At 45.0% G+C, this 27,080-nt stretch overlaps 1 protein-coding gene across 10 annotated transcripts in view; it reads left to right on the top strand.

Annotated features, from left to right (window-relative positions):
* The window catches only part of XYLB (xylulokinase), a 331,699-nt gene that overhangs the window by 25,751 nt on the left and 278,868 nt on the right, over positions 1–27,080 (top strand). For 3 of the 10 annotated variants that reach the window (XM_073581550.1, XM_073581547.1, XM_073581549.1), the window contains exon 2: positions 24,981–25,132. The exons of 6 other annotated variants lie outside the window; for them this stretch is intronic. The gene's annotated coding sequence lies outside the window, so the exon portion shown is untranslated. Of the gene's footprint in view, positions 1–2,872; positions 2,919–24,980; positions 25,133–27,080 lie in introns of those variants that run through there. One more of the 10 variants, XM_073581552.1, reaches the window with a different exon arrangement.

Genomic DNA, 27,080 nt, shown 5'->3' with positions numbered 1-27,080 from the left:
TCGCAGCTGTTGCTATTAGCCAGTCCTGTGTCAGGCTCAGGAGTGCGTGCAGCCACACTATGGGCCACCGTGCTGTGTTACTTTTTGTGTAAGGCTAGTTTCACATTAGCGTTTTTTTGCGCAGCGCATCGGGCGCATAAAAAACGCAAAGAAAAACGCAAAACAAACGCGCGTTTTTTTAACGTCATGCGCACGCTGATGTGTAAAAAAACCGCAGCGTTGTTTGCGTTTTACATGCGTTTTTTGCATGCGTTGGCGTTTTTTATGCGCATGCGTTTTTAAGTGTGACGTTTTTTCCATTGTCTAGAGAACATTCTAGACTTGTTTCACTCAAAAACGCATGCGTAAAAAAACGCAACCGTGCGCAAGACCATGCGTACGCATGCGTTACCATAGACTTCAATGTGTTGTTTTTGCGCATTCAGTGCGCAAGCGTGCGCATGCGTTTTTTTGCCGAGACAGGGCGCACCAAAAAATCCAACATGTTGCGTCTGGCGCACCTGGCGCAAAAGACAAAAAAACGCATGCGCACGAAAACGCAAGTGTGCGCAAAAACATGCGCACGTCATGTTAAACATAGGTGCGCAGTGCGCATGCGCACGGGTGCGCACGATGCGCTGCGCACAAAAGCGCAAATGTGAAACCAGCCTAAGATAATCATTTATCACTTGTGGAACAAGTTTTGAAAATTTGGGCAAAAAACCAGCAGCATCATGTGAACATTTAGGAAAAAACCCTGATCCCCGGCTGCAATTTGTTTTTTTTACTCTTCCCCAATGCTGAGCCTCTGCTACTGCTCCCGGCGTCTGTGATTGTCGACAGCGCTGCAGCCGATCAATGAGCTTAGTGTCTATGTCTGCACAGGGACATTGGCGCTGCAGCCGATCAGTGAGCTTAGTATCTATGTCTGCAATCAGTGAGCTAGCAGCTCTGTCTGCGGAGTGACGTCAGCACTGCAGCCAATGAGTGAGTTAGCAGCTCTGTGTGCGGAGTGACATCACCGCTGCTGCTGATCAGTGAGTTAGCAGCTCTGTCTGCGGAGTGACGTCAGCACTGCAGCCAATGAGTGAGTTAGCAGCTCTGTGTGCGGAGTGACATCACCGCTGCTGCTGATCAGTGAGTTAGCAGCTCTGTCTGCGGAGTGACGTCAGCACTGCAGCCAATGAGTGAGTTAGCAGCTCTGTGTGCGGAGTGACATCACCGCTGCTGCCGATCAGTGAGCTTAGTATCTATGTCTGCAGAGTTACAATCAGTGAGCTAGCAGCTCTGTCTGCGGAGTGACATCACCGCTGCTGCTGATCAGTGAGTTAGCAGCTCTGTCTGCGGAGTGACATCACCGCTGCTGCTGATCAGTGAGTTAGCAGCTCTGTCTGCAGAGTGACGTCAGCACTGCAGCCAATGAGTGAGTTAGCAGCTCTGTGTGCGGAGTGACATCACCGCTGCTGCTGATCAGTGAGTTAGCAGCTCTGTCTGCGGAGTGACGTCAGCACTGCAGCCAATGAGTGAGTTAGCAGCTCTGTTTGCGGAGTGACATCACCGCTGCTGCTGATCAGTGAGCTTAGTATCTATGTCTGCAGAGTTACAATCAGTGAGCTAGCAGCTCTGTCTGCGGAGTGACATCACCGCTGCTGCTGATCAGTGAGTTAGCAGCTCTGTCTGCGGAGTGACATCACCGCTGCTGCTGATCAGTGAGTTAGCAGCTCTGTCTGCGGAGTGACGTCAGCACTGCAGCCAATGAGTGAGTTAGCAGCTCTGTCTACGGAGTGATATCACCGCTGCTGCTGATCAGTGAGCTTAGTATCTATGTCTGCAGAGTTACAATCAGTGAGTTAGCAGCTCTGTGTACGGAGTGACATCACCGCTGCTGCTGATCAGTGAGTTAGCAGCTCTGTCTGCGGAGTGATATCACCGCTGCTGCTGATCAGTGAGCTTAGTATCTATGTCTGCAGAGTTACAATCAGTGAGTTAGCAGCTCTGTGTGCGGAGTGACATCACCGCTGCTGCTGATCAGTGAGTTAGCAGCTCTGTCTGCGGAGTGACGTCAGCACTGCAGCCAATGAGTGAGTTAGCAGCTCTGTCTGCGGAGTGATATCACCGCTGCTGCTGATCAGTGAGTTAGCAGCTCTGTCTGCGGAGTGACGTCAGCACTGCAGCCAATGAGTGAGTTAGCAGCTCTGTCTGCGGAGTGATATCACCGCTGCTGCTGATCAGTGAGTTAGCAGCTCTGTCTGCGGAGTGACGTCAGCACTGCAGCCAATGAGTGAGTTAGCAGCTCTGTGTGCGGAATGACATCACCGCTGCTGCTGATCAGTGAGCTTAGTATCTATGTCTGCAGAGTTACAATCAGTGAGCTAGCAGCTCTGTCTGCGGAGTGACATCACCGCTGCTGCTGATCAGTGAGTTAGCAGCTCTGTCTGCGGAGTGACATCACCGCTGCTGCTGATCAGTGAGTTAGCAGCTCTGTCTGCGGAGTGACGTCAGCACTGCAGCCAATGAGTGAGTTAGCAGCTCTGTCTACGGAGTGATATCACCGCTGCTGCTGATCAGTGAGCTTAGTATCTATGTCTGCAGAGTTACAATCAGTGAGTTAGCAGCTCTGTGTGCGGAGTGACATCACCGCTGCTGCTGATCAGTGAGTTAGCAGCTCTGTCTGCGGAGTGATATCACCGCTGCTGCTGATCAGTGAGCTTAGTATCTATGTCTGCAGAGTTACAATCAGTGAGTTAGCAGCTCTGTGTGCGGAGTGACATCACCGCTGCTGCTGATCAGTGAGTTAGCAGCTCTGTCTGCGGAGTGATGTCAGCACTGCAGCCAATGAGTGAGTTAGCAGCTCTGTCTGCGGAGTGATATCACCGCTGCTGCTGATCAGTGAGTTAGCAGCTCTGTCTGCGGAGTGACGTCAGCACTGCAGCCAATGAGTGAGTTAGCAGCTCTGTCTGCGGAGTGATATCACCGCTGCTGCTGATCAGTGAGCTTAGTATCTATGTCTGCAGAGTTACAATCAGTGAGTTAGCAGCTCTGTCTGTGGAGTGACGTCGGCACTGCAGCCGATCAGTGAGTTAGCAGCTCTGCGGAGTGACATCGGCACTGCAGCCGATCAGTGAGTTAGCAGCTCTGTCTGCGGAGTGACGTCGGCACTGCAGCCGATCAGTGAGTTAGCAGTTCTGTCTGCGGAGTGACGTCGGCACTGCAGCCGATCAGTGAGTTAGCAGTTCTGTCTGCGGAGTGACGTCGGCACTGCAGCTGATCAGTGAGTTAGCAGCTCTGTCTGCGGAGTGACGTCGGCACTGCAGCCGATCAGTGAGTTAGCAGTTCTGTCTGCGGAGTGACGTCGGCACTGCAGCCGATCAGTGAGTTAGCAGTTCTGTCTGCGGAGTGACGTCGGCACTGCAGCCGATCAGTGAGTTAGCAGTTCTGTCTGCGGAGTGACGTCGGCACTGCAGCCGATCAGTGAGTTAGCAGCTCTGTCTGCGGAGTGACTTCAGTGCTGCAGACAATAAGGCTGTGTGCACACGCTGCGGATTGTCCTGCGGATTTTTCCACGTGGATTTGTCAAAAATGCAGGTAAATCCGCAGGTCAAAAGACCTGCGGTTTATCTGCAGTTTTTCTGCGGTTTAGCCTGCGTGTTTCCCCTGCGGTTTGACACTTGCCAAGGAGCAGGTGCCAAACCACAGCGGAATCTGCACAAAGAATTGACATGCTGCAGTTTTGAAACCGCAGCAAATCCGCACGGAAAAATCCACACTGTCTGCACTGCGGTTTTCATTGATTATAATGGTACTGTATAACGCAGCAGAAACTGCTGCGGATCCGCAGGGCCAAAACCACTGCGGTTCTGCAGCGTGTGCACACACCCTAACAGATGCTGTGAGATTGGGAGGGTGAGTGAGGCACAGTTTGGTTGGTTGCTTTTTAAAGCAAACTGCAGCTGGAAGAAAAAGCTTTTCTGAAACTGGAACACCCCTTTAAGCCCTCAACTTGGTGCTGTCTCCAAAAAGCCCTTTGGGATTGTTCAGGAAAATCATTACTGGGAGATAAATAAAACACAACATTAGGCCTCGTTCAGATGTTTGTATTGCGCATACATGTTGTAGCCGCATTTTTCCTGGATCGTTCCTTATAGTCTTTGGAGCTGTTCACATGGCAGAGGTTTTTTCTTCAGCAGAAGATGCAGAGTCGCCTGCAGGGGTGATCTGTGACTGCTCTCAGCTGGCAGATTGGCAGTGGGCAGAACAGGCAAGTTGTTAGCAATAACCCGCTTGTTAGTTTTCAGGCCCGTAGTAAATAACAAAAAAAATGGTAAACCCCTGGTGTGGCCGCCGCCTTTCAGGGCTGATATGCAGCATTCTATAATGCTTTAGATAAGCCCCCGATCCGACCTGCAAGATAAGAAAAATAAGTTTTATTATACTCACCCTGGAGGCGGTCCGATCTGATGGGTGTTGCAGGTCCGTGTCCGGCGCCTTCCATCTTCTTGTGACGCCGCTCTTGCTTGCTTCATCGCTCCTCGGCATCGCGCTCCTGCGCAGGCGTACTTCTCTGTCCTATTGAGAGGAGAGTAAAGTGCTGCAGTGGCCAGGCGCCAGGCAAGGTCAGAGAGGTCTAACGCCTGCGCACTGCAGTACTTTGCTCTGCCCTCAACAGGACAGATCAGTACGCCTGCGCAGGAACGCGATGCCGCGGAACCATGGAACAAGCAGGAGGGCGGTGTCGCAAGAAGATGGGAGGCGCTGAACCTGGACCTGCGACGCCCATCGGACCGGACCGCCCCGCAGGTGAGTATAATAAAACTTATTTTTCTTTCCTTGCAGGTCAGATCGGGGGCTTATCTACAGCATTATAGAATGCTGTATATCAGCCCTGAAAGGCGGTGGCCGCATCTTATATCGGCCAAAACTGCTGACAGGTTCCCTTTAAAGTTAGTTTTTCAACTGCAGGATCAAAACAAATCCTGAGTTTGCATATTTTAGTGCTGCCATCTAGAGGCCAATGTAAATACTACATGGATATTTTACGATGTGTCTGATCGCTATCGAGTAAATATGAGAAAGAAGTTCAGCTAATAATAAGCCTACTTAAATGAAATAATTGTTACAGCTTAAAGAAGCAATACCCTTAAGACCCAAATTCATTATTACATTTGTGCCCTTTTTTTGTCTACATTCTGATGTTTTTCGCCGATTTCTCATTTATGCCTTATTTGTGCTTTCTTTAGAGAATATTTTATGTGTTTGCCTGCATAAAGAGCATTTTTGATAGTGTGCAAGATTCATGGACTGTGTGTGCTATTTTGAAGAACTTGGTGCAAAAAAACCTCATTAATGAATACAACAAGATCAAAAAAGAAAAGTGATTTCAAAAACCTGCAAATGATGAATCAGGTCCTAGGTCTTCTTCTCTGATGGTGGTGATGGTAGAGTGAGCGATACCGGCAATATGAATGGCCTGGTTACAAATTGTGTGCTGAGTGCAAACTCTGGGGCACGAAGTTTATAGATAAAATCACAGATGTAATAGTACATAAAATGGCCAATTTATGTGTACCTGGAAGCCACGGTAAGGCATTTCTCGTTTTCCAGGACCCTAACCTAATGCCAATCCTCACATGTAAATTTACATAGGTTCCCATTCTGATGAAGACCAGTTTAAGTGAGGATTGGCATTAGGTTAGGGTCCTGGAAAGCGGGAAATGCCTTACCGTGGCTTCCAGGTACACATAAATTGGCCATTTTATTCGCTAAACTTTCTCAATTTTTCATACTTCTAATGCAGTAATCAGGGCTGTGGAGGTGGAGTCGGAGTCGGAGCTCATTTTGTCGGAGTCGGTATAAAATGGACCGACTCCGACTCCTAAAATATATAATAAATTGGGTACAGTAGTTCAATGCAGAATGTGCTGAATATTTTTTCATAGGAATTTGGGAAAGTTATGAAATGTCCTATAAATGGCTGTTCTATTTCTGATCTAAGGCTACATTCACACACAGCGTTTTTGCTGCGTTTTTTCAGGATACATTTTTCAGGTGTAAAAGCAGATCAGCTTTTTAAAAATCCGCATCACCTGAAAGGTTTTGAGCTCATAGATAATGTTTACAATAGCAAAAGCAGATTAGAAAAATGCCACACAAACTGACATGCTCATTCAGCCCAAAAACGGATCCTCACAAAACAACGTGTCTGAATGTCATATCTTGAAACCCATTGCCTTTGCTGGGATGCCCAGAGTCGCTGCATTTTACTGCCGAAACTCTGTGTGTGAATCATGGCCGTAGCCAGCGAGGGGCAGGGGTTGGCAGCTGCCCCCCCTAGAAGCAGGGGCACCCACCTATCAAAACTCACTTATATGCTGCAGTGCTGCCGACCTGCACCGACTCCAGACTGCAGGGGGCAATCTCCCCTCCTCTGTCCTGTCTTCTGCCGTCATCACCAGAGAGAGGAGGGGAAGAGGTGCCTGCCCTGCACAGGATCCGATTCCTGGGCCCCGAGCTGGAGAAAGTGAGAAAGTTGTGCACACGGTGCAGCTGGCAATAAGAAAGAGTCTGCAAGAGGGACATGCTGGAAATCTGATTGGAAAAGTGAGGAAATTAGTTATTGCCACCAGAACCCCTAAAATTGATTCCATCTTGAAGAGACGTGCTGGGAAAGGGGCAATTGTCGATCAAGCCACTCAGTAGGGAAGCACTTATTTAATGATTGAGCGATTGCTTGAACTAAAACTGTTTCTTATAGATATGGCGAACCCTCAGGTAACCCTAAATGAAGGTCAATGGACACAGGTGGCTTTATTGAAGGAATTGCTTAATCACCCATTAGTGTGACTAAAAAATTACAAGCTGAGGATTTAACTCCTGGCATTTTCATAAGGGAGTGGAATAACTTGCTATTTTGCCTGTCCCAAAGAAGGTTTAATTGCAGATGGCATTTTTGCTTCAATGAAACGGAGAGAGACATAGCTATTGGAAAATAAAATTTTTCTGGCAGCTGTTTATGTGGACCCAAGTCATCGTATACTGCTTTATGATCAACAGCTTACTAAAGGAAAAGAAGCTCTGACTGAGGTAGCAGTTAGGATGAGTGGCCTACAGGAGGACTGCCAGGCGCAAGAGGACTTGGGTCCTGACAGTGCTATTGCTGCCATATCTTCATCCTCATCAGATGAGGAGTTTGACTTTGACAAGTATTTGGATGACATGGAGCAGGCAAAGCGTTGCCGCAAGAAAAAAGATTTCACTCCGTCTCCTATAGCAAGCAGATTGACCATATTTCAGCCAAATGTTTCACTTGCTCTCAAAGAAAAAGAAAAATTCAACCGTTCATCAAAACTGACTGCATGAGGCAATTCCTTTATACCCGGAAATTGTTAGAGATGTTGCCCATGTGGTTACGGCTTTGCCTCCAACCCAAGTTAGTGTAGAGAGGATGTTCTCTAGCCTTAAAATTATTAGGTCAGATTTGAGGTAATCTATGAAGGAGGACCTGATGGAGGCAGTTCTATTTCTTAGAACAAATTCATAGACTGCACAAATGTTATTTAGTATGTTTTTGTTGAAAACTGTTTTTGCCACTTACATAGTTTATTACATAGTGTTTTTTATATATATATATATATATATATATATATACACACACACACACACAGTGGGGAAAAAAAGTATTTAGTCAGTCAGCAATAGTGCAAGTTCCACCACTTAAAAAGATGAGAGGCGTCTGTAATTTACATCATAGGTAGACCACAACTATGGGAGACAAACTGAGAAAAAAAAATCCAGAAAATCACATTGTCTGTTTTTTTTTCATTTTATTTGCATATTATGGTGGAAAATAAGTATTTGGTCAGAAACAAAATTTCATCTCAATACTTTGTGATATATCCTTTGTTGGCAATGACAGAGGTCAAACGTTTTCTGTAAGTCTTCACAAGGTTGCCACACACTGTTGTTGGTATGTTGGCCCATTCCTCCATGCAGATCTCCTCTAGAGCAGTGATGTTTTTGGCTTTTCGCTTGGCAACACGGACTTTCAACTCCCTCCAAAGGTTTTCTATAGGGTTGAGATCTGGAGACTGGCTAGGCCACTCCAGGACCTTGAAATGCTTCTTACGAAGCCACTCCTTCGTTGCCCTGGCGGTGTGCTTTGGATCATTGTCATGTTGAAAGACCCAGCCACGTTTCATCTTCAATGCCCTTGCTGATGGAAGGAGGTTTGCACTCAAAATCTCACGATACATGGCCCCATTCATTCTTTCATGTACCCGGATCAGTCGTCCTGGCCCCTTTGCAGAGAAACAGCCCCAAAGCATGATGTTTCCACCACCATGCTTTACAGTAGGTATGGTGTTTGATGGATGCAACTCAGTATTCTTTTTCCTCCAAACACGACAAGTTGTGTTTCTACCAAACAGTTCCAGTTTGGTTTCATCAGACCATAGGACATTCTCGCAAAACTCCTCTGGATCATCCAAATGCTCTCTAGCAAACTTCAGACGGGCCCGGACATGTACAGGCTTAAGCAGTGGGACACGTCTGGCACTGCAGGATCTGAGTCCATGGTGGCGTAGTGTGTTACTTATGGTAGGCCTTGTTACATTGGTCCCAGCTCTCTGCAGTTCATTCACTAGGTCCCCCCGCGTGGTTCTGGGATTTTTGCTCACCGTTCTTGTGATCATTCTGACCCCACGGGGTGGGATTTTGCGTGGAGCACCAGATCGAGGGAGATTATCAGTGGTCTTGTATGTCTTCCATTTTCTAATTATTGCTCCCACAGTTGAATTCTTCACTCCAAGCTGGTTGGCTATTGCAGATTCAGTCTTCCCAGCCTGGTGCAGGGCTACAATTTTGTTTCTGGTGTCCTTTGACAGCTCTTTGGTCTTCACCATAGTGGAGTTTGGAGTCAGACTGTTTGAGGGTGTGCACAGGTGTCTTTTTATACTGATAACAAGTTTAAACAGGTGCCATTACTACAGGTAATGAGTGGAGGAAAGAGGAGACTCTTGAAGAAGAAGTTACAGGTCTGTGAGAGCCAGAAATCTTGATTGCTTGTTTCTGACCAAATACTTATTTTCCACCATAATATGCAAATAAAATGAAAAAAAACAGACAATGTGATTTTCTGGATTTTTTTTTCTCAGTTTGTCTCCCATAGTTGAGGTCTACCTATGATGTAAATTACAGACGCCTCTCATCTTTTTAAGTGGTGGAACTTGCACTATTGCTGACTGACTAAATACTTTTTTCCCCACTGTATATTCGATATTACGTAGTGTATTACACATTTACAATTTATTATTTTTTTGTGTTCTAAAGTTGTATTCCAATAAATATATATTATGTTCTATCGAAATATCTTGATTATTGTATCATAAAAATGATTAAATGTCTGATGTTCACATTGTACTACAATACATTTTTCACTTAAATATAAGCAATATATGTGGGAGTTGGAGTCGTTGAGTTGGAGTCGGTGTAAGGGAAATTGAGGAGTCTGAGTGGCAGGTTTGGCTTACCGACTCCACAGCCCTGGCAGTAATGCAATTCATTTTTCATATTTCATGTTTGCATGTTATGGCAATACAGTGTACTTCCTTTTTTGCTTGAATGTATATGAGTCGGTGACTCTAGGGGTTAAGCACCTGTTCACACTATATTTATGCTTGGATGTGACGGTCAGTTTTAGAAATTTTTATTCACAGATGTAATAGTGTCATGAAACCACAGACTACAGTATTCACTTGCACTCAGTTGTATTATTAGTCAGTTTTTTGCTGTCATAGGCCCGCCATAGAGGTGCATGCATCTCTGTCTCATGCTGTATTCTGTGGCTGGTATATAAAGCCTCAAGTGGGGAGAGAAGAATGGGCAAACATGAATTTAATGGAAATCTGTCAATAAGATCAATTGCCTCCCACCCCACCAAAAAAAGTGTATATGGGCATGCAGGTTTTTTAAATTTAAATCCATCAACACCTTTACATCTTCTATCTGCTGCATTCCTGACAAATAAGCATTTTTTTTTTTTTAATTTAAATGCACATGATCCATTAGGTGCTCATCCTGTGACAGAGCACTTAACAAGTCTCAGCCTTACAAGGTTATTTTCTCACCCAGCACTAGTCTCTTTATCATATAAAGGATCCAGGCAAGGAAATCAGACAGTAATCTATCAAAATGCATAAAAATGAAGACGATAATTTCGCCAGAATGCAGCAACAAAGAAAACATCTAAAAGTGTGGATGGATTTACATTTCAAGGACCTGCATGCCCATATACCGTAAGCGGTTTTGGGGGGAGGTGTTGATTTTACTGACAGATTGCCTTTACATTTTCTATAGAATGTGACTTTAAAACTTGGTGATGTTATATCAAAAGGAGAGGGGGATTTGGAGCTCTGTATCAGAAAATAAAGTTGTAGCCCCTATACCAGTTCCCTCTTAAACATCCCAATCTTGAAGAGAGGTTTTTTTTTTTTATTTTCAGAAGACCCCTGTCTCCAGATGCAGATGGCTTAAAAAAACAAACAAACTGTCCTTTACTCACCCTTCCTGGGTCCAGCATTGTGTCTCTGCTGCTACTTCTGGTGTCTGTGTCTGCAGTGATAACAATTTTGACAGCGCTGCAGCCAATCCGTGAAGTCCGTGGCTTGCTCCATCAGTATGGGTTGTCCATGTGATGTCAGTGCTGCAGAGTGCAACAGAAACTGAGCGCTGGACCCAAGGAATGTGAGTAAAGTACTGTTTTTGATTAGTTTTTTTCTTTCAAAACAAACTATACCTAGTGATAGGCAGGGGTTTTCTGAAAAGGGGAAGTGTGTTCTGACAAAACTCCAGGTTTCCAGATAGGTCTTTTCTTAATTTAAAAGGTGCCGAATCTCTCCTGGTTGCCCCATGCAGAGGTCACACTATGTATTTTACAGCAGGGCAGCAGTTCACCTCATCCCTTTTTTTGAGAAGTATTTTTAGTCAAGGAGGAGACCACAATTTGTCTAATTTGTAATACACTGCCATACAAAATGTTAAGCGCTTGCTAAGGCGTTATATAAGCATGCTCTGTGCTAACTGTGTGTCTTCGGCGTGCCTGAATAATATGTTCAAGTCTTCGCAGCTGCATGCCGCAACACATGCAAGCATTGCATTACAGGCCAATCCAACCCCGACAGGACAGTGGCATTACCAGCCCCGCATAAACCATAGCCAGGACAACAGCACCCACCATAGCGACCCCAGTCAGGGCAATAAAACCTACTTGTACACCAGCATCCACCAAGGCCACCAAACCAACCCACGGATCACAAGTAAATAGTGTGACCGATAAATGTGTAGTTTCCATACACCTAGGTGGATGAACCACACACCAATGCAATTGGTCATACAACAGCTTGGAAGCCACAAGGGTTAGGTTTAGGGTTAGGACTAGGGTAATAAAGTGTTAAAAAATGTGGAAGAAATGTTAGAACAATGTATAACTTTTTTAAATAAAATACATTTTATATAAGATTCCAGATAAAAACAGAAAAATACTAGAGGGCAAACTCTAATTACATCTGGTGGTGGTGCTGGTGGGGATAAAGGCCCCTGTGTTTGGGACACAAAATCCTTGCCTTGCCCAGGGTGCTGGCAAACAATGCTGCACCACTCTCTGCAGAATATGTTGGCCCTATGTAAAAACAAATGTGTATAATTTATTATTGTTATTACCACTACTATTACCAAATAATAGCTGATAATATTCTTTCAATTTCAGATTGTTATATTTTCTGTAATAATTATGTTTTACTTTTAACCCTGAGCTGTTATAAATTCTTAGAGATTGATCTGCCTAGAACCTGGTCTGCCATTGCAAGGATGTCATTATAAGGATAAATATTGAAATATGCCAGAAATGAGCCAGAAGTGACCAGAAGGTATGCCAAAACTCTGTTGCAGAAACCTTGCACATCTAGACACTCGCACGCTCTCTGACTCTATCCTACCACTGTCCTCCATATCTTCACTCCACGACACAGACACTGCCACTAGTTTCTACAATGCCACTCTTGCATCAGCCATCGACTCGGTTGCCCCTGTCAAGCATAACAGAGTGTAACGAATCAATAGACAACCCTGGCGCAATAACAACACTGAAAAGCTTCGGCAAGCATCCAGAGTTGCTGAACGGCGCTAGGAAGAGAACGCATTCCCAAGACGACTTCACTGCACTCAAACAAGCAACGCTAGCATTCAAATCAGCTCTCACCTCTGCTAAACAGGCCTACTTTACATCCCTTGTATCTTCCTTATCCCACAACCCCAAACAGTTGTTCAATACTTTTAACTCCCTCCTCCGCCCACCACTGCCCCCTCCAACTTCCCTAATCTCTGCTGAGGACTTCGCCATGCACTTCAAAAACAAGATAGGCCAAACACAGCAAGTCTTTAATATTCAACCACCACAACCCCTTTGTATACCATACCAATGCCCAAACCCTATAACCTCCTTGTCCAACATCACTGAAGGGGAGCTTGCTCATCTTCTCTCCAAATCACACCTCACCACTTGTGCACTTGACCCCATTCCATCCCACCTCCTCCCCAACCTCGCCACCACTCTTATCCCATCTCTAACCCACCTCTTCAACCTATCACTAACTTCCGATATCTTCCCTTCTGCTTTCAAACATGCTACAATCACACCTATCCTCAAAAAGCCAACCCTCGACCCAACCGTTATGTCCAGCTATCGCCCAATATCACTGCTCCCATTCGCTTCCAAATTCCTGGAGCAGCACGTCCACGCTGAACTCTCCTCCCATCTCTCATCTAACCTGCTCTTTGACAATCTACAATCTGGTTTCCGCCCCCATCACTCCACCGAGACAGCTCTGACCAAAATTACTAACGACCTACTTACAGCCTAAGCAAACAGACAATACTCTATACTCCTCCTTCTAGACTTGTTCTCTGCCTTTGACACAGTTGACCACTGCCTCCTACTACAGATCCTCTCTTCCTTTGGCATCAAAGACCTCGCCATATCCTGGATCAACTCATACCTCTCCAACCGCACATTCAGCGTCTCCCACTTCCACACTGCCTCCTCATCCCACCCTCTCTCTGTTGGAGTCCCCCAAGGCTCTGTTCTAGGACCCCTACACTTTTCAATCTATACACTTGGCCTGGGGCAACTCATAAAGTCCCACGGATTCCAGTACCATCTTTATGCCGATGACACTCAGATCTACCTCTCTGGCCCAGACGTCACCTCTCTGCTGTCCAGAATCCCGGAGTGTCTATCAGCCATATCTTCCTTCCTCTCCTCCCGCTTCCTCAAACTGAATGTGGACAAATCTGAACTGATCATCTTTCCCCCATTTCACACATCCTCCTTACCTGACATATCTATAACAATTCGACATCTCGCATTCCCCCGTACCGGAGGTCTGCTGCCTCGGAGTAACCTTTGACTCTGCCCTCTCCTTCAAACCACACATCCAAGCTCTCTCCACCTCCTGCCGCCTCCAGCTCAAAAATATTTCCAGAATCCGTCCCTTCCTCAACCCTCAATCTACTAAAATGCTTGTGTATGCCCTCATCATCTCCCGTCTCGACTACTGCAACATCCTTTTCTGTGGCCTCCCTGCTAACACCCGTGCACCTCTCCAGTCCATCATTAACTCTGCTGCCTGTCATGATACCAGTGCTGGGTGACCGGCACTTCTGGGGTTAATGTTCTGATCGCAGTGCAGACTCTCACCTGCACACCTGGGACCTATTAGGGTGGCCTCTCATTGGTTCTGGGGAGGCTTCTTATAGCCTCAGGAAGCTCCCATCCCCCGTCAGTTATACTTTCGCCCTTGGCATTGTGTGGTGACCCCTGAGTGTGTTAGTGCTGTGTTCTGGTTGCTTGATTCCCTGTGTATGACTCGGTCTGTTCTCTGGATATCGCTTTGGATTCTGCTTGGTACCTTCTATGTCCGTTTGGTTTTTGATCTCTGCTTGGCCTTGACTGTCTGTTCTGTCTCATCCCTGGTACTGTACTGATATCTTGTGTATGACCTTTGGCTTTTTCTGACCTCCCGTCTGTTTATCCCTCCTGTACCTCGCTTGCCTGTATTGTGCCTGACCTCTGCTTTGCCCGACTCTGAGTTTTCTTCCTCCTCTGAAAGCAGGATGCTAAGCCCCGCCCCCTTGCAGTCACATGACTGTTCACATGACCGTAGGTCCTGTGCCGGCTTTCTAATCTTCTACATTCAGGTCCCGTGCATCTTTATTGTCTGGCTGTTCTTGTCCCCAGGGGTCCCTACGGTGCGGGTGAGTCCCTGCTTAGCGGAGGCTGTACGCCGGCGCTGTTAGGACCCTGACACTGCCCTACTAATTCATTTCTCTCCTTGCCTTCTCCCCTCTGCAGATCTCTTCACTGGCTTCCATTTCCTCAGCGTATCCAATTCAAATTACTAATACTGACCTACAAGACCATCTATAACCTGTCTCCGCCATATATCTCTGAATTAATCTCCTGATATCTTCCCTCATGTAATCTCCAATCGTCCCAAGACCTCCTTGTCTCCTGCATACTTATTCGCTCCTCACCCAACCGCCTCCAAGACTTCCCCCGAATAGCCCCCATCCTCTGGAATTCTTTGCCCCAACACGTCCGGCTATCAACCACACTCGGATCCTTCAGACGGAACCTAAAAATCCATCTCTTCAGGAAAGCCTGCAATGACCCCGCTGCCCCCTCACCGCTACTGGTGCTACCGCCTCACCATCACTGGAGTTGCTACAACCCATCAGCCTACTGTCTCCTTCCCCATCATCCTGTAGAATGTAAGCCCGAAAGTGCAGGGTCCTCTCTCCCCTCTATATCAGTCTGTGATTGTTAGTTTGTTTACTGTAAGTGATATCTGTAATTCGTATGTAACCCCTTCTCATGTACAGCACCATGGAATCAATGGAGCTATATAAATAAATATTAATAATAATATCCCCTTTTTACCATGTATCATCTCGGTCTCTGAGCTTTGTGAGGCAGTAAAACAATATAATACACGCTACATATGCAGTGATGTTAATCGTTATTTCTGTAGTGCGGAATATAAAAACGATCACCCTGTGTATATCACATAACTCACAGCACCGTACACCTACATACGAGTGAGGAACATTAGAAACCAGGGGAAGAGTTTTGAGGAGATCATTTGCATATTCCCAGTGCCTTCTGGGATAAGTGAAGAGTCTCCGCGAGCTCAACGATCACTGGGTTTTGGCCGTTGCAGCTGAAAAGAGGAAATCGGAAAACCAGGGGAAGAGTCTTGAGGAGATCATTTGCATGTTCCCAGTGCCTTCTGGGATAAGTGAAGAGTCTCCGTGAGCTCAACGATCACTGAGTTTTGGCCGTTGCAGCTGAAAAGAGGAAATCGGAAAAACCACGCGCCGAATTTTAGCTCATCTTTAATCGTTTTTAAGAAATCTCAAGATGGAAGAGGCCAGGAGCCATTTGGTGAGCTGCATTTCTTGCTACATGTTCACAGACTTACCAGTGGAAAAGCCAAACTTCACATGCCACAAATGCAAGCTTGTGTCCCTGTTGGAGGAAAAGTTGCAAAATCTCGAAGAGAGGTTAGCTACGTTGAAGATCATTAAGGAAGGTGAAGAGTTCTTGGACAGAGCACAATTATCTCTTCATGTTACAGAAAGAGAAGAAATTCGAAGTGCACCTGAAGAAACAGAGGAATGGAGACATGTGACCCAGAGAAGCAGGAGGATCAGGAGGCAGTCAGCACCCATACTGCTCAGAAACCAGTACCAGGCTCTCACGCAGGAAAACGATGAAGAAATACATCAGGATAAGACTTTGCCAACAAACAGCAACCTTGTACGCCTTCAGAGTCCTCCTGGATGGAGAAAGAAAAATGTTGTGAAGAAGAAACGGAGAGTGGTGGTCATGGGGGATTCCCTGTTGAGAGGAACAGAGGCCGCTATCTGCAGACCGGATATAACTTCAAGAGAAATGTGCTGTCTTCCAGGTGCAAAAATTAAAGATGTGTCTGACAGGATATCAGGACTCTTCAGACCTACAGATGACTACCCATTCCTGCTACTACATGTGGGGACAAATGACACCGCAAGAAACGACCTGGAAACCATCTGCAGAGACTTTAAAGACTTAGGCAAGAAAGTGAAAGAACTGGGAGCGCAGGTGGTCTTCTCTTCCATCCTCCCAGTGGATGGCCATGGAACAAGGAGGTGGAATAAGATTCTGCAGGTGAACAACTGGCTACGTCGATGGTGCCATCAGCAACGATTTGGATTTCTGTATCACGGAGTGAACTACCTATACGATGGACTACTTGCTAGAGATGGGGTGCACCTTACGAAGACTGGAAAGCATGTATTTGGAAGTCGCCTTGCTACACTTGTAAGGAGAGCTTTAAACTAGAACAACATGGGAAGGGAAGCAAAAGACCAGAAAAAGCCATACACCTGACAAATGCTATTGAGAACTCTGCTATTAGAAGTGGAAAGGAAGAACAAAGACGAAAGAATCTAATTAATAAAAATGTTGGAGAAAGAGAAACCAATCACAAACTAAAATGTTTCTATACTAATGCACAAAGCATGGGCAACAAACAAGGAGAATTGGAACTACTAACACAGGAAAAGAAATATGATGTCATTGGAATCACTGAAACTTGGTGGGACAATACACATGATTGGAATACAAGACTAGAAGGATACAACTTATTTGCAAGAAACAGACTTGATAAACGAGGAGGGGGTGTTGCATTGTATGTTAGAAACGCGTATATCTGCACAGAGATTGAAGCTTCAGAGACGGGGAGTTCTGTGGAAACTGTTTGGGTAAGAATACAAGGACAGAACAATGGAAAGGACACCATTGTAGGCATTTACTACAGGCCGCCTGTGCAAGCTGAAGATATGGATGAACTCTTTATGCATCAAATGGCCAAGTTCTCCAAAAAATATGACATAGTTGTCATGGGAGATTTCAACTATCCAGACATTTGTTGGGAATCTCTCTCAGGCAAAACTAACAGGTCAAAGAAATTCTTATCCTCTCTTGCTGACAACTTTATCTTCCAAAAGGTAGGGGAGAAAACAAGGGGAACTGCTACCTTGGATCTAATCCTTATAAACAGGGAGGAAATGGTTGAGTAGGTAAAAGTGGCTGGGACCCTAGGAGGTAGCGACCATGCTATTTTAGAATTTTGGATAACTAGAGGCGGAAGACCTGTGAAGACTCAGACGTCAAGGTTAGATTTCAGAAAGGCAGATTTTAAGGGATTCAGAAAGATAATTGGAGGGATCCAATGACTGGATATCCTTAAAGACAAAAATGTCCAGGAAGGATGGGAAATCTTGAAAAATGAAATTCTCAAAGCACAGTTGTTAACAATTCCGAAAAGAGGGAAGAATAGGAAGCATTTAAGGAAACCAGGATGGGTGAACACAGAACTTAAGCACATGCTAAAAAGGAAGAAAAAAATGTTTATAAAATGGAAAGAGGGAGGCATATCTAAAGAAGAATATAATGCTGTCTGCAGAACCTGCAGAGCACAAATCAGATTAGCTAAAGCTGAAAATGAATTGAGACTTGCAAGAGATGTCAAAAGCAATAATAAAGGATTTTGGGGATATGTCAAAAGTAAAAGAAAAGTCAAAGATGCTATAGGATTTTTACAGGATGAAAATGATGAAATGGTAAGACAGGATGTTGAGAAGGCTGAACTTTTAAATTCCTATTTTGCATCTGTTTTCTCTCAGAAAGGAAATGTAACACCAACTGTTATTCACTGTCCTATTAAGGGAATAGAAGAATCCAGGATATCTATAAACAGAAAGATAGTGAGGAAACACTTAGCTAACTTAAATGAATTCAAGTCTCCAGGTCCAGATGAATTACACCCCAGAGTACTGAAGGAGATAGCAGAAGAAATTTTTGAACCCCTCTCCATAATCTTTGAAAATTCTTGGAGAACAGGAGAAGTGCCAGAAGACTGGAGAAGAGCAAATGTTGTTCCTATCTTCAAAAAGGGGAAGAAGGTCGACCCAGGCAACTATAGGCCGGTGAGTCTGACTTCTATACCAGGAAAGATCTTTGAACAAATTATTAAACAACATGTATGTCAATACCTGGATAAGAATGAAGTGATCAAACAGAGTCAGCATGGGTTTGTAACTAATAAGTCATGTCAGACTAACTTAATTTCCTTCTATGACGGTATCACTGATTGGGTGGATCAAGGAAATGCTGTAGATATAGTATATCTTGACTTCAGCAAAGCATTTGACAAAGTCTCTCATACAATCCTTATTGAAAAAATGACTAAGTATGGAATGGACAAGGCAACTGTTAGGTGGATTCATAACTGGCTTAGTGATCGGACCCAAAGAGTGGTCGTAAATGGCTGCACATCCAGTTGGAAGAATGTCTCAAGTGGGGTACCACAGGGCTCTGTCCTGGGCCCTGTATTGTTCAACATCTTTATCAACGATTTAGATGAAGGAATTGAGGGTAAACTGATTAAATTTGCTGATGACACAAAGCTAGGAGGGATAGCTAATACTAGAGAAGAGAGAGAGAGGATTCAAAAAGATTTAAATAAACTGGAGAAGTGGGCAGCAACTAACAGAATGGTTTTTAACAGGGAGAAATGCAAAGTACTACATCTGGGCAATAAAAATGAAAAAAGCATATATAGAATGGGAGGAATAGGGCTAAGTGACAGCACATGTGAAAAAGACTTGGGTATACTAATAGATCACAGACTGAATATGAGTCAACAGTGTGATGCAGCAGCAAAAAAGGCAAATGCAATTCTAGGATGTATTAACAGAAGCATACAGTCTAGATCACGTGAAGTCATTATTTCCCTCTACTCCTCTTTGGTCAGACCTCATCTGGAATACTGTGTCCAATTTTGGGCACCACATTTTAAAAAAGACATCAACAAACTGGAGCAAGTTCAGAAAAGAGCGACCAGAATGGTGACCGGTCTGCAAACCCTGTCTTATGAGGAAAGGTTGCAGGATTTGGGAATGTTTAGTTTGCAAAAGAGAAGACTGAGAGGAGACTTAATAGCTGTCTACAAATATCTAAAGGGCTGTCACATTGTAGAAGGATCAACTTTATTCTCATTTGCACAAGGAAAGACTAGAAGCAATGGGATGAAACTGAATGGGAGGAGACACAGATTAGATATTAGAAAAAACTTTTTGACAGAGTGATCAATGAGTGGAACAGGCTGCCTCGAGAAGTTGTGAGTTCTCCTTCAATGGAAGTCTTCAAACAGAGGCTGGACAGACATCTGACTGGGATGATTTAGCGAATCCTGCTTTGAGCAGGGGGTTGGACCAGATGGCCCAGGAGGTCCCTTCCAACTCTACGATTCTATGATCTCAGACTTACACCATGGTGCACTTTCAGCAGATACACCAGGGCAATCTCCCAGTAAATATGCTGAATATATTTACAGTTACACCCCTTTGGCATCCATTGGGCAATTTGGTGTGAACATAGCCTTATTGCCTTCTTTGTTTGGGAACCTCCCTCCGCTGCAGTATGTGAACACATCTTTAGGCACTTGGCTGTATCATGGCTCTGCTAAACTCCGCCGTTGCAGCTCTATTCACTGAAATGTCCTTCTCTTCTTAACTGTCTATTATATAATATACCAACTTCCCTTTGTCAAGATAATTATGCAAGAACTAGAGAGCCAACGAGTTTTAGCAAAAACCAAATATATTTTATTACAAAAGAATTAAAAACAGAGCATCATTGCTAATGCAGGCATAAGTAACAACAATTGCACCGTAACAAATGTAAGCAATCAGTAAAACATCTTATTATAGCACACCAAAGAAGTAATGACAAAAAATCCCCTATTTAATATTATAGCCTACTATCGGCAATTTAACAAGTGAAAAACAGGGGATAAAGTATCTGAGTGCTAAATAGAGTGCATCTGTGCTATATTATATATGTAGCTCACTAATTAACAAGATTAACATACAGTTGTGGCCCAAAGTATTGACACCCCTGCAATTCTGCCAGATAATACTCAGTTTCTTCCTGAAAATGATTGCAAACACAAATTCTTTGGTATTATCTTCATTTAATTTGTCTTAAATTAAAAAACACAAAAGAGAATGAAGCAAAAAGCAAAACATTGATCACTTCACACAAAACTCCAAAAATGGGCCAGACAAAAGTATTGGCACCCTCAGCCTAATACTTGGTTGCACAACCTTTAGCCAAAATAACTGTGACCAACCGCTTCTGGTAACCATCAATGAGTTTCTTACAATGCTCTGCTGGAATTTTAGACCATTCTTCTTTGGCAAACTGCTTCAGGTCCTTGATATTAGAAGGGTGCCTTCTCCAAACTGCCATTTTTAGATCTCTCCACAGGTGTTCTATGGGATTCAGGTCTGGACTCATTGCTGGCCACCTTAGAAGTCTCCAGTGCTTTCTCTCAAACCATTTTCTAGTGCATTTTTGAGCAATCTCAAGGCTACAAGTCCATCTCCAAAGACCAGAATGTTCCTGTGTCTACTGTGCGCAGTGTCATCAAGAAGTTTAAAGCCCATGGCACTGTGGCTAACCTCCCTAGATGTGGACGGAAAAGAAAAATTGACAATAGATTTCAACGCAAGATTGTGCGGATGTTGGATAAAGAACCTCGAGTAACATCCAAACAAGTTCAAGCTGCCCTGCAGTCCGAGGGTACAACAGTGTCAACCCGTACTATCCGTCGGCGTCTGTAGGAGACCCAGGAAGACCCCACTTCTTACCCCGAGACATAAAAAAGCCACGCTGGAGTTTGTCAAAACTTACCTGAAAAAGCCTAAAGCGTTTTGGAAGAATGTTCTCTGGTCAGATGAGACAAAAGTAGAGCTTTTTAGGCAAAGGCATCAACATAGTTTACAGGAGAAAAAGATAAGATAATCCTTTAATCGTCCCACCATGGGGAAAGAAAAGAACACGGTCCCTACAGTCAAACATGGCGGAGGTTCCCTGATGTTTTGGGGTTGCTTTGCTGCCTCTGGCACTGGAGTGCTTGACCGTGTGCATGGCATTATGAAATCAGAAGACTACCAACAAATTTTGCAGCATAATGTAGGACCCAGTGTGAGAAAGCTGGGTCTCCCTCAGAGGTCATGGGTCTTCCAGCAGGACAATGACCCAAAACACACTTCAAAAAGCACTAGAAAATGGTTTGAGAGAAAGCACTGGAGACTTCTAAGGTGGCCAGCAATGAGTCCAGACCTGAATCCCATAGAACACCTGTGGAGAGATCTAAAAAATGGCAGTTTGGAGAAGGCACCCTTCTAATATCAGGGACCTGGAGCAGTTTGCCAAAGAAGAATGGTCTAAAATTCCAGCAGAGCATTGTAAGAAACTCATTGATGGTTACCGGAAGCGGTTGGTCACAGTTATTTTGGCTAAAGGTTGTGCAACCAAGTATTAGGGTGAGGGTGCCAATACTTTTGTCTGGCCCATTTTTGGAGTTTTGTGTGAAGTGATCAATGTTTTGCTTTTTGCTTCATTCTCTTTTGTGTCTTTTTTCATTTAAGACAAATTAAATGAAGATAATAATACCAAAGAATTTGTGTTTGCAATCATTTTCAGGAAGAAACTGAGTATTATCTGACAGAATTGCAGGGGTGTCAATACTTTTGGCCACAACTGTAAGTAAAGAGTGCACACAATTGCAGGGATTAGCCTACTATTATAAATGTAAAGGCAAAAATGCCATAGACAAGGAGCGCATAACATAGTGGGAATTATCCACCATCAAAAGCATAACATGTATAGAGAAAGTCAAATAATTGAGGTGCTAGCGTTAACTTACATGAAATAACAGAGAGTGCTGCCCCAGCCTGTCGCCCCTACGCGCGTTACGCCGTAGCTTCTTCAGGAGGGACAGGCTGGGGCAGCACTCTCTGTTATTTCATGTACGGTAAGTTAACGCTAGCACCTCAATTATTTGACTTTCTCTATACATGTTATGCTTTTGATGGTGGATAATTCCCACTATGTTATGCGCTCCTTGTCTATGGCATTTTTGCCTTTACATTTATAATAGTGGGTTAATCCCTGCAATTGTGTGCACTCTTTACTTATGTTAATCTTGTTAATTAGTGAGCTACATATATAATATAGCACAGATGCACTTTAGTTAGCACTCAGTTACTTTATCCCCTGTTTTTCACTTGTTGTTAAATTGCCGATAGTAGGCTATAATATTAAATAGGGGATTTTTTGTCATTACTTCTTTTGTGTGCTATAATAAGATGTTTTACTGATTGCTTACATTTGTTAAGGTGCAGTTGTTGTTGCTTATGTCTGCATTAGCAATGATGCTCTGTTTTTAATTGTTTTGTAATAAAATATATTTGATTTTTGCTAAAACTCTTTGGATCTCTAGTTCTTGCATAATTGTCTTGACAATGGGAAGTTGGTATATTATATTGAATCTTGAGTTGTGCTACTAATTTTGGTTCCCATGATTGGGGGATATTTTTGTGCTTACTGTCTATTATATAGTAGTATATGGGTCTTACTTATGCCTGTTTAGTGAAGAACATATCCAAAATATAAACTCATAGAGAACTGCATTTTGCGTGTCTATAGCTACTTATGACAGAGCCATAGGGACTCCATGTCCCGCCGTACAGCATCTCCACTCTTCGACGTGCATAAGGACTTTTTAGTTACAGAAAGTTTTAATTTTCTTTCATCATGCAGAAATGTTATTTCCCATAATTTGTCAATTTAGAAATAATTACCGTAACCTTCACTTATGGATTCGCACCTTGTGTCTTTCCGTTGGACATAGTGCTGTAGTCAGCTCTCACTAGCTAATATGGCAGGTATAGAAGTGCTGAAGTGCAATTTCATAACCTTTATAATAATCGAGCAATACATTATAATTACTTCTCCTTGCAGCGTATTAGTATCAGGGACAGGATTCGGCTCATGAAAATGCAATTAGCCTAATTATTATTCCAGTATGAAATGCGTTTCATTGCATGAGTGCTACGCTAGATTTAAAGAAAACGCGAATCTTTAACGACATAGAATGTTATTTGGCTTGGAAATACTTTATTTTACCCGTCGAGTGCTAAATTCACTTGTAACCTCGTGATACAGTGCATTGTGGGGGCTCGGATGATAGTTTCTGTAACGCTCGTGCCCTGACTGGTTGGCGCGAGCGAGGGGAGTGGCCCCACTGTGCCACAAACCAGACTACCCTGCAAGGGGTGTGACTAAGCAGCTACCTTGGTGTTCACTGGAGCCTCTGATGGGGAGGTCAGGCTTGTGTGGCAGGTAACTGCCAGGTACCACTCCAGGGTGCTGTCTGGCTGTGGCTGCTGATCCCACAAGGGACAGAATACTAAGTGAAGAGTGGACAAGTACAGATGGGTATGACACTGGCAGACAGGCGGGCACGGCTGAGACACTGGCAGACAGGCGGGCACGGCTGAGACACTGGCAGACAGGCGGGCACGGCTGAGACACTGGCAGACAGGCGGGCACAGCTGAGACACTGGCAGACAGGCGGGCACGGCTGAGGCACTGGCAGACAGAAACTGACTTGGGAGGCACAGGAACACGGGCAGGTATAAATGGGACAAGGGAACAGGTAGGGACCTGTTCAGACTGGAGAAGCTGGGGCTGGTTTAGGAAGGACCGAGACACAAACTGGAATGAGAGATATATGGGAACAGGTAAGAGTAGTGTGTGGGAACAAGTAGGGACCTGTCCAGATTGGAGGAGCAGGGACAGATAAAGAGCCACAAGAAGCAGAACCGCAAGGTTGCAGAGCGTAGAGCAGAACAGAGTCGCTGGTTGCAGTGCAGCGAGCTGAACCGCAAGGAGTGCGGAGCATAGTCTGAGCCTCAGGAGTGCGGAGCATAGTCTGAGCCGCAGGAGCGCGGAGCATAGTCTGAGCCGCAGGAGCGCGGAGCATAGTCTGAGCCGCAGGAGCGCGGAGCATAGTCTGAGCCGCAGGAGCGCGGAGCATAGTCTGAGCCGCAGGAGCGCGGAGCATAGTCTGAGCCGCAGGAGCGCGGAGCATAGTCTGAGCCGCAGGAGCGCGGAGCATAGTCTGAGCCGCAGGAGCGCGGAGCATAGTCTGAGCCGCAGGAGCGCGGAGCATAGTCTGAGCCGCAGGAGCGCGGAGCATAGTCTGAGCCGCAGGAGCGCGGAGCAGGTGCAGAGCAGAGAGCCACAGGTAGGCGGAGCAGGTGCAGAGCAGAGAACCGCAGGTAGGCGGAGCAACTGCATAGCAAGGAACCAGAGCAGGCAGACGGACAGGGCACAAGAATAGACACAACAGGGAAAGGAGCCACAGACAAGGAGACCAACAGACAGAGGTTAGGACTGAGAAGAGACAAGGTCAGTTACAGGACCAGGATAAGATGCAGGAATAAAACACAGTACACACAAGGGCGGACACAGAGAAAAATACAGGACAAGGACACAGGCCTGAGTATGCAGCCTTCAGGAAGGCGGAAACATAAGACACAAGCGCATGGAAACATATCTGGGAATGCAGTCCCCAGAGAAAGCAGAAACAGGACAGGACCTGGCACCTCAGCAGCAAGACACTGAGATAGTGTTGCTCAGGCATCCTCCTATGGGCGAGGTGCCTTAAATACCAGAGACCTCCTGGCAATTGGCTGGGAACACCTTAGGAAGATGTACTCTGACTCTATAAGAACCAGAGAGTGCCGGCGCTGCCCCCCTATGCACACAGCCAGGAAATTTGCAGAGAGCAGGCAAGAGGCATAGAGCCAGCAGAAGACAGAACTCGCAGCATGGCCCTGAGTAGTGAGTAAGGCAGGTGGGGGATGGGAGGCCATGCAGTGATGCCGGCAGGGTTGTTACATTTGCATAGTAAGGGCAAGTGCGTACACCGCATCACACTCATACCAATGATATTCTATGTTCACATGTCCGATTTTTCTTTTTTCCTCAGAGACAGTAAAAAAATCCATATCCATTGAAAAAATCAGACTGCACTCAGAAGACGGACTGACAGAATGGAGTAATTGGAGAAATTTTTTTCCCATCGTCTCCTTATCTGAGAAAATTGAATCACGAGTCATGACTCTGTTGTCGGATATCCAGGTACCAGAGTCTCCTTCCCTGTCCATAACGCTAGGGGTGCTCTAGCTCACGCTGTTTCTTAGATTACTTCTGATGGTGAAGATGCCGTGGTCACATAACCTTGCCTTAGCTCCTGAATCTGCCCTCAGTCTATAACCTTCCTCCACCCAGGGAAAAGGGGAGTAGTAGTGGACCGTAGTACACCAACCAGACTAACAAGGTAATACGAACAGGGATAATTTTAATACAATGGTGAAGTGCTATTTAGCGGAGGAGTAGGAGAAATCAGACGCTGTGGTCTTCTGGCTTCTCTCTGTCATGACCTGTGACACAAACTCTTATCACAGTCTGATTTGCATAAATGGCATGATTTTCTCTTATTAGAGACTATACGGTTGTCTGCACCTGCCCTTAGGTCAGGTTCAATCGGAGGAGGCAAATTTGGTTTTCAAGTCAAAACCTGGAGAGGATCCTAAGGATGTGTGCACATGTTCAGGTTTTTTTGCTGTTTTCCCCTGCAAAAAACACTTAAAAAATGCATACATTAAGCATCTTATTAGAATGCATTCGGTAAATTTTTGTGCCCATGATGTGTTTCTTTCCGCAAAAAAAAAAAAGTATCGCGGAAAAAAAACGCAGCATGTTCATTAATTTTGCAGAAAATCTACGGATTTGCCACTTTGTTCATTGTAGTAGGATGCTCCGGAAAAAACGCGAAAAATCTGCAAAAAACGCGATAAAAATGCGGATTTCCTGAGGAGTCCGATTTTTCTCAGGAAAAATATGCTTACTTGGGCACATAGCCTAACAAGTAGAAATGAACCGGGCAGGATCATATATCTTCTAAATTGACCCTCTTAAATCTGTAACAAAATACAGTATACTAGATGCCTCATTCACATACAGAGTAAAAAAACTGCATCAGATTCTAGGCATGATGCGGATTTGAAATTTGTGGCAAAGTTTTGGTACAGTTGTCACCCATCATCATACAAAAAAATGATTTTGTTGCAGATCTCCATCCGGTTGAACCGTTTTATTTTCTACAGTATGATAGAAACCTAATCTAATGGAAATAAAGGGAACCTGTCACCTTGAAAATGCAATCTAATCTGCCATCATGTTATAGAGCAGGGAGAGCTTTTTTGTGAGAAAACATTCAGAAGAACTTGTGTTTTCATCATTTAATCCTTTGCTATTTCTGGGATTTTTGGTCCAGTGGGCGGTCCTATCACTGACTGACAGCTATCTCTGCATGCACTTGTCAGGGATGACAGCCGGGGGGGGGGGTGTGGAGGTCAATTGGCTAACAAATAATGGACGAGGCATGCTTTCACTACTAGACTGGTTCTTGGTGAACTAACAGTGAGTGTATGGTGTATACAACTCCGATTCAAATGCATGGACCATGCGCTGACGTGTGCCAAACGCACCGTGTTGCATTTTGGTGCGCTCGGCGCACTGTCAAAAGGGTGCATGCGACAGCAATAGCATACCAGCGCGTGGCCTGCGTACCCAATGCTAACGATAGGGTACGCAGGTCGCATGCAGCGTCATGCACCCATAGGAGCTGACCGAAGGGGGCGCGGCAGGGGGCGGAGCTGCATGGTGGCCGTGCGCTGCACCTAACGCAAGTGTGAAAGTAGCCTAAGGCGATTAAATAAATAATTTAACCTTAGGCTGCTCTTTTATCTCGATTCACGAATCCACATGTCCGTTTCTTGTTTTAACTTTCTATGCTACCGGGGCTGGTTTCTGGCCCGATATAAACCTGGTCCGATATAAGCCTGGTCCGTTAACAGGATTATATCTAACGAGGAACTGGTGGCAGTTTTACCGGACTGGCAGCGTTGTGTTTCACTCATGCTAATGAAAGGGGCCTGCCAGGGTTGTGAGTGAGTGTGGTGCCATGTCAGTGATTTCGTGGGCCACATCCTCTCACCACCCCGGTTCCTCCCTGGGCTCGTGT

The sequence above is a fragment of the Dendrobates tinctorius genome, unplaced genomic scaffold (assembly GCF_039654945.1).
Source record: "Dendrobates tinctorius isolate UK_male_01 unplaced genomic scaffold, ASM3965494v1 ptg000070l, whole genome shotgun sequence".
In the NCBI taxonomy this organism is placed as follows: domain Eukaryota; kingdom Metazoa; phylum Chordata; class Amphibia; order Anura; family Dendrobatidae; genus Dendrobates; species Dendrobates tinctorius.
Note: the sequence above shows the minus strand (reverse complement) of the source record. Positions and strands in the feature narration are given on the sequence as shown.